Source organism: Protopterus annectens, chromosome 1.part2 (genome assembly GCF_019279795.1).
Source record: "Protopterus annectens isolate FY-2018-M chromosome 1.part2, PAN1.0, whole genome shotgun sequence".
NCBI lineage: Eukaryota > Metazoa > Chordata > Ceratodontiformes > Protopteridae > Protopterus > Protopterus annectens.
Window position 1 is genome coordinate 413,197,798 of NC_056727.1, and position 16,113 is coordinate 413,213,910.

The following is a 16,113-nucleotide window of genomic DNA, read 5'->3' on the forward strand; positions in this document are numbered from 1 at the left end:
CAAATAATAACGCAGTTGTCTGTGGATGTCCAAGGAATGCAGTAATCTCTCCCCTTTGTTTTGAGGATTAGGATAAAAAGTAGGTAAATATATGGCCTGATTTAAAGCTACCCTGGATACCACTTTAGGCATAAAGGACGGGTTGGTACGTAATGAAACTCTGTCCTGATGGAAGATGATAAAAGGCTGGACAGCCATAAGAGCCTGTAGTTCTGAAACTCAATGAGCTGAAGTGGTAGCCAGAAGGAAAGCTGTTTTCCAGGACAAATATTGTAAATCTGATGAGGCAGCTGGCTCAAAAGGAGGCAAAGTCAGTTTTTCCAGTATGAAATTAAGATCCCAAGCAGGTATTGGTTGTTTTCTTGGAGGTCTTAAATTCTTAGCCCCTCTGAGGAACTGTCTTAATAGAGGGTGAGAGAATAAAGGTGGATCAGTGTTGTATTCTGCAGAAATGGCTGAGGCATGGATTTTGATGGAGGAGAACGAAAGTCCACTGCTTAGCAGTTCAGCCAAATATTGTAGTATTTGAGGTAAATTCAGTTTTCCAGGGCACTGGCCTTTTTTCTCATTCCAAATACAAAAACGTTTCCATTTTGCAGAGTAAGCTTTTCTAGTTGATGGCCTTCTGGCCTCCAAAGATGACATCCTGCACCTACTTGGAGAGCAGGGCCTGCTGCGATGCTAAGGAATCTTCCATGTGGCTAGATTGAGTGTTTTCAGCTGACTGTGAAGAGTTTTGAAGCTGTGCTGTGTCAGAACAAGAGGCATTAGAGGCAGGGTCCATGGTGGGGAATGTGTCAGGCTCCTCAGGAGTGGGTATCAGTGTTGCCTTGGCCAGTCTGGAGCAATGAGGATCATCTTTGGTCTGTCTGCTCTGGTCTTCAATAGGACTTTGGGCAGCAGAGGAAGAGGTGGGAAGGCATAAACTGTCATTGATGTCCAACTGAAAGAGAGAGCGTCCACTCTCCAGGCCTGGAGAGAGCGTCCACTCTCCAGGCCTTTGGATGGAAGATCCTTGAGCAGAATTTTGTCAATTGATGATTTTTGTGGGAGGCAAAGAGATCTATGTCTGGCCTTCCCCATTCTTGGATTATTTCTGTAAAAACTTTTGGATGCAACTTCCATTCATGTGTATCTGTCATATTCCTGCTTAGGTTGTCTGCCAGCGCGTTTTCCTTGCCTGGCAAGTACTGTGCTTGTAGTTCCATTTGTAAGTCCATGGCCATGTTCCAAAGTGACATGGCCAGTCTGCATAGGGGATAAGAATGTGTTCCTCCCTGCTTGTTTATGTACCACATAACTGTGGTGTTGTCTGTTCTTATCAATAGCTGACCTGGTTGTAGAAGGTCCTTGAAAGCTGTAATAGCATTTATCACTGCTAGCATTTCTTTTTGATTGATGTGAAGGTGCTTTTCTTTTTGGGACCATTTGCCCTGAATGCACCAGTCTGTCATGTGCGCCCCCCAGGCGTAGTCCGAGGCATCTGTTGTGATGACTTGATTTACTTGAGGCTTGCTGAATGGAAGACCTGTGTTTGTTTGGCATGCTTGAGCCCACCACAGAAATTCCTTTTGCAGACATGGAATTAGTGGTATTATTGTTTCCAAACTGTGGCTGTGTTGAGACCATATGTTTTTTAGGTACCATTGTAGTTTTCTCATATGCAGCTTTGCACATGGGATTAGTAAGATGCAAGATGCCATGAATCCCACAGCCTGCAGGATTTTCCTTGCAGTCAGCCTGGTGCAATTTGCCAGTGTTCTGAAATATTGAATTAGTTGCCCCTGATTTTCTGGCGTGAGGTAGGCCATCTGGGTGTTTGTGTCCAAATTGGCACCCAGGAAAATTATCTTCCGAGAGGGTATTAGTCTTGATTTCTCTTTGTTGACTGTGTATCCTAGAGAGTTTAATAACATTATTACGTAAGCCAGATGTTTCAGAAGAATGTGCTTGCTGTCCGCTTGGATCAGGCAGTCGTCCAAATAAGGGTATATTTGTATCCCTTGAAGTCTGCAGTAGGCAATTACTGATGCCAGGCATTTCGTGAATACTCTGGGTGCAGTAGATAAACCAAAGGGCAATGCAGAGAATTGATAATGGGTTGAACCTGCAAGAAATCTGAGGTATCTTCTGCAATTTTGTCTGATTGGGACATGCAGGTATGCTTCCTTGAGGTCCAATGTTACCAGCCAAGACTCCTTGCCCAGCATGGGAAGAAGTTGCTGTAGAGTGAGCATCTTGAATTTTGGTACGAGTAGGAATGTGTTTAGGATGGAAAGATCCAAAATAGTTCTCCAATCTTTTCCCTTCCTTGGCACCAGAAATAGCCTGGAATAAAAACCTTGACCTTGTTCGTGTGTAGGTACCTCTTGAATAGCTTTCATGTTTATAAGATCTGAAATTTGCTTTTGTGCCTCTGCCCTTTGATTGTGTGGCAGGTTTGGCATGCCTTTCATTTTTGGAAGGGTATGAAAATGGAATGTGTAGCCTCTGTTTATAATGTTCAGGATCCATTTGTCCTTTGTGACAATATGCCAATTTTTTGAGAATAGTGCCAGCTTTCCTCCTAAGGGGGCTGCCATTTGAGACCTGGTTGGCATGCAAAGGGAAAGTCATTGGTTTTGCTTTCTGAAAGATTGCAGTTGTCCTCACCACCTCTTTGTGTAGGAGCTTGCCATTGTCTGCCTCTGTACGAGCCTTGTGTTTGTCCTCTGCCCCTCGGGCACCTGTATCTGCCTCTTTGGAGTCTGTCTGTGGCAGGAAAGGACCAGTTTTTGGAAGGCCAATTTCTACTAAAACGTGGGGGTTGAACCTGCAGAAATTCTTTCACAGTTTGCATTGATTTAGCCTTTTCCTCCATTTTCCGTAATACTTCCTCAGCATTTGCCCCAAATAGTACATCCTTTTGAAGAGGGGCGTCTAGTAATTTAGCTTTGACATGATCAGGCAAGGCTTGTTCCTTGAGCCAGGCATGCCTACGTATGACTGAGCCTGTAACAGCAGCTCTACATGAGGCCTCTAGAGCATCAAAACCACATTGTAAGGTATGTTTACCCACTTGTTCTGCACTATGCATCAAATCCTGCAACTCCTTCATGTCTGGTTGTTCAGGTTGTGACATTTTACTTTTCAATTGAGAAAACAGAAACTGTTGGTATTTTAGCATATGAAACTGACAGTTTAAGGCCCTCATGGATAAGGTAGCCGAGGTATATACCTTTTTTCCCCACCTTTCTAAGGATCTGGAATCTCTCTTAGAAGGCAATGGGTTTTTGGCAATGGAGGCCTTAACTCCCTTGGGCCCCTGTGAGATGGTTTCTAGGTCAGCAGCATGGCTTTTGTATAGAAATTGGTGTGAGTCAGGAACCCTGTAGTACCTGTCAGGCTTAACTGGAGCTGGAGGAAGAGAGTCCGGGTTAAGGCAGGCCACCGAGTAAACATCATCTAGGATGTCCAGGACAGGAGGTATAGCCAGAGGCCTGTGCTGGGGTAACAAAAGAAATTCCCTGAGCCTTTTCTTGGAATCTGAATAATCCTGGCCTTCCCAGTGGAAGTGTTCCCTTAAGGTATGCAGAGTTTCACCAAATGAGTAATCCTCAGGGGGGGATACAGAAGGAATAGATTCCTCTGCATCAGAGTCTTCAAAAGGGGAGTAAGACTGTTCCTGATAATCAGAGTGCTCTGAAATAATGGAGCCCTGATCAGAGGAGGGGGAATCTTCCTCCACTCTGGGTCTTTTGTCCGGAGGTGGCGGAGAACCTCTGATTAGAGTAATTAAATCCTCAGCCATTTTAAGCATCTGTTTCTTAGGCATGGGGCCTGGAGATGGGCCCTGTGTAGCTGGTCTCTTAGGGTGCATGGTAGCTTTAGACTTGGTGAAAGCCTTGATGGAGAAAGAAGAGGAAGGTCTGAAGACACCTTGAGTGGAGGTGGACCTGTCCACATTCTGTGTTTCAACGCCAAGTGTGGCTTCGGTATCTGTAGTCAGGGTGTGGGCCGAGGAGCCTGCGACCTCGGGTACAGGAGACACCGCCAAAGATGTGTCGTCGGTAATCAGGGGCTGCGTAGGTGCCTCGCTGAGAACCGGACTACGTGTAGTCGGCTTTGGCGTGGTGTCGGTAGAGGCCGCGGACCTCGAGTGTCGGTCCTTGTCTTAGCGTTTTTTAGACAAAACCGGAGTCGGAGTATACGACGACGTAGTATAGTTAAATGCTTTTCCAAAATAATACTGGGCAAACTCCGCCCGACACTTAATAGTGCGTTTGTTGAATGTAGCACAAAAGCGACAGACTGAGACGTCGTGGTCTGGGCCTAAACAAGGTATACAGAGGGAATGGAAATCCTTATGCGGTATTTGTTTCCCACAAGAAATACAATTATTAACTTTGTCTGACATTGGTCTGAGGCAAGAAAAAGTTTCCCCAACGAGGTACTTAGCTTTTAAGAAGACTTCGGTTCCAAATTTTTTCGTAATCTCAGGAGCTGGCCGACCGGCACTTGCGAACTGCTTCTGCTTCGGGCACCGTGCGGCAAGAAAGACTGAAGAAAATGGCGTCGGCTGGTTCTTTTATACCCCTGTCGCACTGACGTCAGGGAAGAAGCGACGACAACCGACGCCGGACCTAGACTTTGGAATTCGGACGACCGAGGACCCGCCTGATGGCAGGAGAACCCATCTGTTATGACTGCAGCTGTATGCACGATGAACATCCACATTGCAAAGTATGCTTTCCATCCTGTGCTGCTGAATGCAGTAATTCCTGTAATTCTTTATTTTCCACACAATCAGAAATCAACATCATTTTCTGTTTCAATAAGCCGATAACATGCTGTTGATATTTAAGCATATGAAACTGGCAGTTTAAGGCCCTAATTGCCAAGGTTGCTGACGTATAAACCTTCTTTCCCCATCTATCCAGCACCCTGGAATCTCTATCAGAGGGGCTAGGAGTTTAGCTGTAGAGGCCTTTACACCTTTGGGACCCTGTGAGATAGTCTCAGGAATAGCAGCAGGATTTTTGAATAGAAATTTGTGGGAGTCAGGAACCCTGTAATATCTGTCTGGCTTACTAGGAGCCGTAGGTAGGGAATCAGGAGCCATGCTTGATTCCGAAAACACATCATCAACAATGTCTAATACAGGAGGTATTGCCAAAGGTCTATGCTGAGGAAGAAGAAGGAAATCCCTAAGCCTCTTTTTTGATTCAGAAAAAATACTGACTCTCCCAGTGAAAGCGTTCCCTTAAAGTATGCAAGGTTTTTTCAAAAGAGTAATCCTCAGGAAGAGATGCAGGTAGGATGGATTCTTCTGCATAAGAATCCTCATAGGGTGGAATAGAAAATTCCTGATCAGAAGAGGAATCAGAAGAAATGGAAACCTGATCTGAAGATTCATAATCAGTGTCTTGCCTAGGACTCTTGGGGGGGGGGGGGGTTGGGAACCCCTGATCAAGGTAATTAAATCCTCAGCCATTTTGATCATCTGTTTTTTAGGCATAGGGCCCTGAGCACATGGCTCATGCGTCGGTTTTTTAGACATAGAAGATGTTTTTGGTCTTGTTTTTGAGACTGGCGTCAGTTTTATATAAAACTGTTGAGGCCTGAAAACACCCTCAGAAGCCGGTGCCTGCTCAGAGGTTCCGGACCCATCCATGGAAGAGACATCCGCGGGTTCAATACTCTGAGAATCTCGCGACATACCAGACTCCGCATGGGTCTCGGTAGAGGCCTGCAACTCAAAAGTAGCAGGTATCAGGGGCTGCAAAAGCGCCTCACTGAGTACCGGCGAACTGGCGACTGGCTTAGGAGAAGTTTCATCATTGGTTTTGGACCTCGACGGTCTGTCTTTGTCTTTTTCTTTGTGTTTTTTGTGAACTCCAGTAGTCGGATTGCTAACCGACGACATTTCAGGGTAATTAAATTTTGATCCAAAATATTTAGAAGCAGAAATATACCGACGCTTAATAGTGCGTTGGTTAAATCTAGCACAAAACTGACAGCAAGACACATTATGATCTGGGCCTAGGCAAGGAATACAGTATAAATGAAAATCCTTATGAGGTATTTGCTTCCCACAAGTAATGCAATTATTAACTTTTACAGACATCGGTAAGGAGCAAGAAAACGTTTCCCCAATGGGGTACTTAGTTTTAGTTGAAGACTTCGGTTCTGAAACTCGAATGCGAAAATTTCAGGAGTCGGCCGACCGGCACTTGCGAACTGCTTTTGCTTCGGGCACCGCGCAGCAAGAAAGACTGAATAAAATGGGGTCGGCTGCATGTTTTATACCCTTGATGACCTGACGTCATGGAAGAGGAGACAGCAACCGACGCAGGACCCAAGACTTTGTTATTCAGGCCGAATGAGGGCAATGTGCCAGCAGATTACCCCAAATGTAATGACTGTAACAGTGAAACACAAAGCACATCAGAACAGTGGAAGCCAATTGTTCAGAGGGGAGGTTAAAAGATCTACGTGAGGAATACCCCACCGATGGACAATGTCCAGAAACACGTCTCTGTGAAGCATTCATTGGTGAGCCTGTGTTTTGGACCTGCTCAGAGAGTCTGCCACAAGATTGTGTTCTGAAGGAATGCATACTACCTGAAAAGTTAACTGATAATTGAGAGCCACCTCCCAAGCTTGAAGCGCCATCCTGCAGAGGAGGTAAGATTGCATGCCCCCGTGCTTTACATACCACATCACTGTAGAGTTGTCTGTGTACACCTTCAAGGGGCCTGGCGAGAACATAGGTTGAAAAGCCTGAAGGGTCAGAATTAGTCCTCATCTCTTTGATGTTGACGTGGCTTGACTTCTGATAGGGAGCCAAAGACCCTGAACCTTCATGTGACCAAGAGATGCCCCCCACCCCATGTCTGAGACATCGGTGAACAGTTCTTGAGAAGGGACTGGAGGCGGAAAGGGCCAGCAAACTGTTGAATCCACCACTCAAACTACTTTTTGAGACAGGGAAGGAGAGGTACACTGAAAGTCAGAGGGTGATCATGCTGCAGCCAAAATGACCTGAGGTACCATTGAAGCTTCCGCATATGCAGTCCGGCATGAGGGAGCATCAGAATAGAAAGGACCATGGATCCCAGGGCCTGAAGAAACTCCCTGGCTGGCATGGCAGAGGAAGACGAGACTGAAAGGCTATCAACAGACAATACCTTTGGTGAACTGGCATCCCACTTAAGTGTCATGTTTAATCATAGCCTCACCTCAGGCTTCATGCCCACTGAGTGGCGCACAGCTACAGTTATCCCGCTCCACAAGGGGGGATCCTCCTTGGATCCCAGGAACTACCGTCCCATCGGTCTGACAAGCCTGATCTGCAAGGGCATGGAACGCATTATCATGGAACTTATAAACAAAGACACTGGCAACCTCCAGACACTGGACCCCACCCAGTTTGGGTTTGTGAAGGGCCGATCTTGTCTCCTGAATCTGATTTACTTCTTTGAATTGGTCTCCAGAGCTGTGGACGAGGGTAAGGCGGTCCACACAGCCTATCTGGACCTCGCCAAGGCCTTCGACACCATCCCCCACTCTGGAATCATAGATAAACTTACTAAGCTGGGCATAAATCCCTACGTCACTCGATGGGTTGCCAACTGGCTTACTGACAGTACCCAGACTGTAAAAGTAGCTGACTCCAAATCCAGCTCCAGACAAGTGACAAGTGGAGTACCTCAGGGTTCAGTCCTGGGACCACTCTTGTTTGGCATCTACTTCTCTGAAGTACAGGCCAACACTAAGGGACTCTGGCTAACATAGTTTGCAGATGACTGCAAATTGGAAGGCATTATTGAATCCCCAAATGATGTGGATATTCTACAAAAGGGCCTTACAGAAACAAATGCCTGGTGCCAGAGCCATGGGCTCAAGCTTAATGCCAAGAAATGTATAGTTATCCCCTTTGGAAAAAAACATGTACCCATGAACTAACATATAGGTGGCAGAACACTAAACATCGAAAGTGTGATGAGAGACTTAGGGACACAAGTGGACAGCGGTCTCACTTTCGATAACCACATTGCCACAACAGTCAGAAAATCCTTCTACGTGGCACACCTCATCACTAAGGGCTTTTCATCCAGAAAAAAGGAGGTCATTGTCCCACTGTACGCATCCCTCATTAGACCCATTATAGAGTATAATGCCCCATTTGGTATGTACCTCACAAGACATCTGCACCAACTGGAAAGGCCACAGAAATCCCTCACTAAAAGAATCACAGGCCTAAAGCAGATGCCATATGCTGACCGTCTAAAAAAAACTCCAGCTATACTCTGTGGCATATCGTCTACTCGGAGGCGATCTCTGCTTAACATACAAGGCCATGTCAAACCCTGAGTTGTTGGACATGCTCCACTTAAAAAATCCCAATCTCTCAGAGCCACACGCTCCAGGGATCTAAACCTTATCATCACAATGAACAAAACATGCTGGAGGGATAGGTTCCTGACCCAGAGACTCCCCATACTCTGGAATAGACTGCCCATACATGCCAAGCAGAGCACCTCATTGGCCCTCTTCAAAAGGAACCTTGATGATTGGATGGGAGATAGGAAATTCACCCCAGGGATCATGTCAGTTGCCCTGCTAGACAGGGGCCCAGAGAAGTAAATATTGTGGGAAAAAATTTCCAGGGAATTGCTATGGTTAGGCTTGCATAGGCCTTAGGGCCGATAGCCTAGTACCAACCTATGAACCTATGAGATGGGAGAGGCCAACAGTGGCACCATCTGCATGATCCTGAGGGGGAGTCAGGACGGACTTTTGGAAGTTGACAGTACACCCCACACTTTGAAGAGAGATGGTGAAGTGCAGATCCTGCAACAACTGACTCGGAGAATGCACCTGAAGCAACAAGTTATCTAGATAATGAAAAGTCTGAATGTCTTGGAGCCTGCAGAAGGCAATCACAGGACCTAGGCATTTTGTGAATACCCTTGGGGCAAGTAGAGAAGACAAAGGGCAAAGTACAGAACTGAAAATTAGAGGAAGACACACAGAAATGTAAAAACTTCCTGTAGGCAGGGTGAATAGGAATAGGAAGGTAAGCATATTTCAGATCCACCAAGAGGAAACGGAGTTTGACGAGTAAGCATCCAAAAAGATGAGTTTTCGAGAAAGGTGTTGAGCTGAGAGAGATCCAAAATAAGTCTCCAACTGCCCAACTTTCCAGCAACCAGGAACATCCTGGAATAAAACCTCCTTCCCACTTGAGAAGGGGGGACAGGTTAAATGGTCCCTTGGTTCAACAGGGAACCTAGAACCTCCAGGAAATGAGGAAGCTGATCTAGAGGAGGTTGAGGAATCGCTGAAAAGGAGGGAGAGATTTCCATACCAGGAAGTAACCCTGATGGATGATAGAACCCGAGTCTGAAGTGATGAGATGATAATTTGGAAGACAAAGGGAGAGCCGAAGGGACAAAGGAACCTTGTCTAAAGGCGGGAGGGGTGGACTGTCAAATAGAAGCAGGCTTATCAGTTAAAGGAGGCTTGGACTACAGAAATATGAGAAGCTTTTGCAGAGGAGCCAGTCTCCCACCCTTCCTGCCCTAAGAGGCCTAGCAGCATTACCTGTGCTCAAAAGCAGACCTAGAAGGATAATTCCTCTGGAACGTAAGGATAGGAGAGACCAAAATGTGTTTAAGTTCTTGCAAGGCTTTGCCTTTCTCTTGAAGGGATGTAAACATGTCAACAGCAGCAGTCCCAAAAAGATGTGTATTATCCAAAGGTGCATCCAACAACTTGGCCTTAATATCTTCAGAAAGAGATTGGAGTTGAAGCCAAGAATAACTCCTTATGTCAGACCCAAAAGCTGCAGGCCTAGAAGAGGCATCAGCAGCATCATAGCTACACACAGATTGGTGAACCACTTGAGAAGTAGAACCTAAAAAATCTAAAGCAGAGGATTAGCCAACAGAATCAGGGAGGGCAGAAATAACTTGACAAGCCTGAGCAATCAAGACCATTGCATACCTAGTTATGCGAGTCTGGTAATTAATAGCCCTAAAGGCCAAAGTAGAAGTGTAAACTTTCTTGTCAGTCCTCTCCATTGCCCTGCTATCTTTATCAGAAGGCAAAAGTCTGGAAGAGGGAAAAAGTTTAAAGGGTTTGTCAAACGAGACTAACACCACAGGAGGATCAGCAGAACATTTAAATAAAAATAGACAATCCTCAGGAACCTTATAGAACATGTCAGGTTTCTTAAGAGCAGGAGGCTGAGAATCAGGAGACATGGAAGCAGCAATGAAAGTATCTAGCAAGGCAGCCAATACAGGGGAAACTGCCGATAGTTTTGGAGTATCCACCTGAAGCAACTCATAATATCTTCTCTGAATAAAAAAACAAAACAACAAAAAAAAAAAAAAAAAAAAAAGATTCAAAGAAACTTTGTCATTTAGGAAATACAAGTGCTACCTAAACAAAATTTCAAGTGTCAGCTCTTTTACAGGAGAAAACAAACACAATAAAAGACAGACATGATAGGTTAAAGAACAATAACTATAGTACAAAAGTAAATATCTACGTAGCTGATGCACATGCTTATACACTATTTATATACACTGAACAACACTGACTACTAGATGATTAACACATGAAAAGATAAGTACACTATACATAGAATATCAGACACTTGAGAATCACCACACAAAGAATTCCATCATCCTAGCAATTCTGCCCCCAAAGGGCAGTTCCTTGAAAGGAGACTCAGGGCTAACAGACTCCTCTTCAGCAGAGCCATAAGCCAAAGGCGAAGGCATCTATGATGAATAGGAAGAAGTCTCCTCACTACACAGGGAATCCTCATCTGAGGAATCTGGTTCCCTGAGCCATTTAGAAGGGGTATAGGTCCAAGGAGGAGTCGGTACTGGAACCCCTTGAGGAGGCTTTAGCGCCATTAAGGCAGAGAACTTTCCCCGAGTAAACTCTTGCCACTGCCTTTGAGGATCCATAGGATACACTGAAACATGATTCACTTTTTGTCTTTTCTTAGAAGGGACATCAGCCCTAACAAATAGCCCTGACAAATACCAGAGGTTCCGACCCTTGGTGAGATTTGAGAAGAGAACCCAGACCTTCCTCCCTGACCAATATCTGCAGAATCCCTCTAGGACGCTCTGAGATAATCAACTGTGGTTCCTCCTCAACATCCAGTGGGCACATGGCACAGGAATCCTGATGTAAACATCAAATGACCTACAGCGCTATTACCTCCTTTAGTGGGACATCCAGTGGAGTCTGGACAGCTAAAGAATCCGACCAAGACTTCCTGGTTTTCTTCTTACCTAGCGGACGTATCTCAGCTAAAAAGGATTCTGCAATAGTACCTTGGGCTAACTGTTTAAGCCATTGGATTTCAAGATAAATGGCCAGGGAAGACAAAAAGCTTCTGAGAGTCATAGGCAGAAATGCCTTACAGATACTACAAAAGGTATGGTTGTGGGAAGTGCCCAAACAAAAACACACTGTTTGTGATAATCCTTATGGGGAATCATATCTCACACAGACATCTTTTTTCCCTCTTGGATGACATGAACTCTAGTAGTAATATAAAATACAAGACCAAGATAGTAAAATAAATAAATAAAAATAACCCCAATAGGACACTTATCTGGTGTTGCTAAATATTCAGTACAGCAACAAAGCATTCAAACCAACTGGCAAAAATGACGTTCGAACTGGTGACAAAAGAAGTTCCAGGTAGTTTCATCTGTATGTCCCTTTTATGTCCTACATTCTGTGCAGGGATCATAAATATGATATATGTCACAAACAAGATGTCTTTTGGTGTCGGGCTGCCGAGGGTAGGGCATACCTTTTATAATGAATACGGCAACAATGATATAGAACATTTCTTTGTGACTGACCTTGGCCTAGAAGGCTATTTTTATCTCAGATTTGCCTTTTAGACTTCACTCCCTAAAAGTTGCTTGTTTAGACTGATGGAGGTGTTACCTTACTACGCATCGCACTTCCTTAATGTTGCCATTATTTTCTTCCTTTTAGTATACAACCTACTGAAGTTGGGATTCCACCAGGGTGACTTGCTGTTTTGAGTTTGTCCTGTGCTTATGCTGGGTAGGTACAGCTGTTTCTATGCACCCATTACCATGATTGTACATGATTTTCTTTAACAGTTCATCATAGGCAACTGTGTTGTCAGAGTTTGGCGGGGGGGGGGGCTTGAAATTTTGGTAAGTTGTCACTAAATAGCAAGACGTTTGCCTTAGAATTATTCCTAAAATTTCCAGGGTTCACCGGGATCCTGCATTTTATTTCAAAGGAGATAGCTTTACAGTCTGACCTAACCACAGAGGACATTACATTTGTGTGTGTGTGTGTGTGTGTGTGTGGGGGGGCATTCTCCCATGTTTGTGAGGACCAGGTCAAAAATCCCTAGTTGGTGTACAAACTAGCTAGTTCTCCCAAGATATTCTCATATATAGAGAGATAGAAGTCATGACGTCACCAACAGTTATAAGCGCAAGTGTCTCAAAACTTCTTCTGAAGACTATGTTTTGAAACTTGGTCAAGTAAAGGTTGGACTTGCTTCTAAAGTCTCATTCTTGAAAAAAAAATCAAGAAAAATGACTATTAAAGTGTTGCGAGACAGGGTCAGATAATGACATCTCACACCTGCCAACTATTTTCTATGTTTGTTCATGTTTAAAATTAGACAAAGCAGAGACAGTAGGACAAAAAGCTAAAAATCAGAAAGTTGCACTGGTAAATGAAAACAGCCTACTCCTGCAAGTCAGTCCAGACACCCAAATATTTTGTAAATATGATATAAAACTGAGATGAAAAAAAGAAGTTTATGTCTTACTATGATGTTCCATCTGTGCTGTCAATCTTCACTAATCCTCGACTGTGGGCTCAGTTCCGAGCCTTGGAACCAACTCGGCTATTTACTTTGGCTCATACCTTCCAAACTCTCTAGCCAGGCTCTTACCCATAATGCTCCTCTCTAAACTACCTCAGATCGAGTTTGCCTAAATTAGTGGCAGACAAATTACAATTAAGAAGAGACCAGATATGTGTCCCTAATATGAAGACAGTCCTGGGAGAATTCGATCTACTGGGTCTCAGGCTGAGGAAAGAAGGGAGGGGATATCAAAGATTAGTGAAAATCAACAACACAGATGGAACATTATGGTAAGACATAACTTCTTTATCTGATGTTGTCAGTCTTCACATAATCCTTGACTGTGGGACAGAGTCCCCAGCTACTTGAATCTTGGGGGGTCTCATAGATGAATATTACTAAGCACCATTGAGCCAAATTATGCTCATCCCCTGGAGACCGAATCCAATTTGTAATGAGCGATAAAGGTATGAGAAGACCATGTGGCTGCTGCACAAATGTCATCTAAAGAAGCTCTGGCATGAAAAACTGCAGAAGTTGCCACTGCTCTAGTGGAGTGGGCTTTTACTGAGTGTGAAAGGTGAAGCCCTTTTGACTGGCAAATAAATGTAATGCAATCTCTTAGCTATTTTGCCAAGGTAACCTTTGTAACTGGGTTACCCAACGAAAGTGAGGAAAAGGCAACAAATAGTTGGTTAGATTTTCGGAAATCCTTTGTTCTGTGAAGATAAAATAACTGTCTGTGGATATCCAACAAATGAAGGAAATATTCCCCTTTACTGGAAAAAAGACCAGTAGTTGCAGTGTCTGATTGATGTTAGATTCTGAGACTACCTTCAGGAAAAAGGTTGAATTAGTACTGATGGACATCCTGTCTTTGTGAAATATAATGTAAGGTGGTTTGCAGGACAAAGCCTGAAGTTCAGGTAGTCTTCTGGCAGATGTAATCGCCATGAAAAATAAAGTTTTCCAGGATGTCCCCGAAGGAAACATAATCAGGGGGTGACCTGGGGGAAACCTTCCCCTTCAAAGACAGTATCTTAGGTGAAGGACTCCTCTGAGGAATCTTAAGTGCTTCCTCTTGCACTTTTTCTTCGCCAGGTACTTCCTTGGGGAGATGTTCCGGGGAAGTGTCTGAAGAGGAACCCACCAGGGTGGGTCTTTCATTGGACTTTTGTGCCCTCTATCCCGGGAAGAGACTGATGGAAGCTGTGGTCAAGGAGAAGTGCAAGTTTGGCCTGACAAGGATGGTAGAGACAGAGTCCACAATGTCAGAAGGCTGCCCCCCCCCCGCAGAGGGATGGGAACCCGGAACCGAAATAGACTCCTTCAGACCCATGGTCCCATCTTGCACAGAGAAGGCGACCCCCGATACCAAAGCCTGGGACAATCCAACGAAAGCTGAAGCATCGAGGATCATGGAAGGCTCCAAATAAACTAAGCCGATCTATGTACCTCGGAACCAGCCAGGAAGTCACGACCGTGGGAGGCCTCCAGTTCTGAAAGAATGGAGGAGCTCAAAGCAATCCTCAGTTCCGGAGAGGAGGTTCTTACTGGAACAGAGACAGTCGAAGCCAGGTATGTCGGAGCTGTGGGATCCAATGACTCAACAGGAGTTGGATGAGGAAGAGATGGTGTCATAATAGGGCCAGTCCTGGTGCCAACTTGGCTAGGAACTGAAGATAATCCCCTCTCCGTCAGGAGCTGATCTACCAGTCTCATATTCAGAGAGACTCTTAGTGGATCGAACAGAGGAAGTCGAAGACGCCCTAGAGGGACTTGGTTTAATGAAGGGGCTTGGTGGACGATCTTTGAATAGATCAATTGAACCCAATTCTGCATCGTGGTAATGGAGGCAAATCTGAGTGCTCCAGTACTGATGCACTTTCTGGTGCAGAAGCCATTGGTGCGGAATCCAATTTGGCAGCTGCTGAGTCCTTTTTGCCAGTCGGTGCCAAGAGAACTTTTGACACCAAAGGCTGCTTCAATACTTTTTTAGGCGGTTCCGAGGACGTACTTGGAACAATGTAAGATCCTTTTTGTGCTGAGAAGAAGAGGAGGATGAATTGGCTTCAGTTTTGGACCCAGAAATGGCCTCTTCAAAATCCCCTTTCTGTAAGCCTTTCAAAATAAGTTTGTTTCTCCGCTCAGTGAGAGTTCTGGCGGAGAAACCATGATATATAGAGCAGTTGTCTTGTAAACGTACTGTCCCGAGACAGTACATGTGGGCATTTTCCTGTCGCAATTCTGGCATCTTTTAAATCCAGAAGTGTCCTAAGAAGGTTCAGTAGGAATGTCTGCCTTTTCAGCCATTAGACAGGATTTACAGGAACCATAGACCTACACGCACAGACACACACACTTGCAAAAATAAGAGCTAGAAGAGACCTTTTTTTTTTTTTTTTTTTAACGGGGACAGAAAGAGAAGGAAAAAATGAAAACTATGGTATTTAAGAAATACCTAACAAGGTAAACAAGAATACCAACAATGGTATGTAGAAAGACTGCAAATGATAGAAAAAGAAAGACACTAACCAGAAGATCTAATAGTGACAGGAGCAGGTAGAAGAGAGAGAGCTTAAGATAGTTTTAGGATGGTTTAGAGAGAAAAAAAAAAAAAAAAAAAATCAAGAAAAATAACGTACTTTAATGAATGCCAAAGCTTGAGCGCGGATTGGACACACCTGACACACAAAGCAGCAAACGTGATCTGTGGTAATTTACAGAGGAGCTTGATGGGTAGAGCCTGGCTCGAGAGTTTGGAAGGCGTGAGCTGAAATAAATGACCGAGTTGGTCCCGAGGCTCTGAACAGAGCCCACATGATTACGTGAAGACTGACATCAGATCAGTGGTTAACTTGAGGGGTTGAACCAAAGCAGTAAGGACAGTAATGCAAGGACACTGAATGTGCAACTTTGCTACAGGAGCTACAAAAGAAACTCAACCGTCTTGCAATTGTGCTTCAAGAACTCAGATGGAATGGAAAACATGTTACTGTTCAAAAGACTATAGAGATAAATATGGTTAAAAGAAATCTTATGCTAAGCAAAGGCTATAAAAAAAGCTAATTATTTATGGTGCCAATTCAGGCAATAGGAAGTGAAAGGTTGGTCAGTGGAAGGATTAGTAGGAGCTTTTCATATAGCACAAACAATCACTGCTGTCAAGCAAGTAACGTTGGAATAAACACAAGCATGATGCTGGTCTTAACAGACAGTCTTCCACAAGCAAT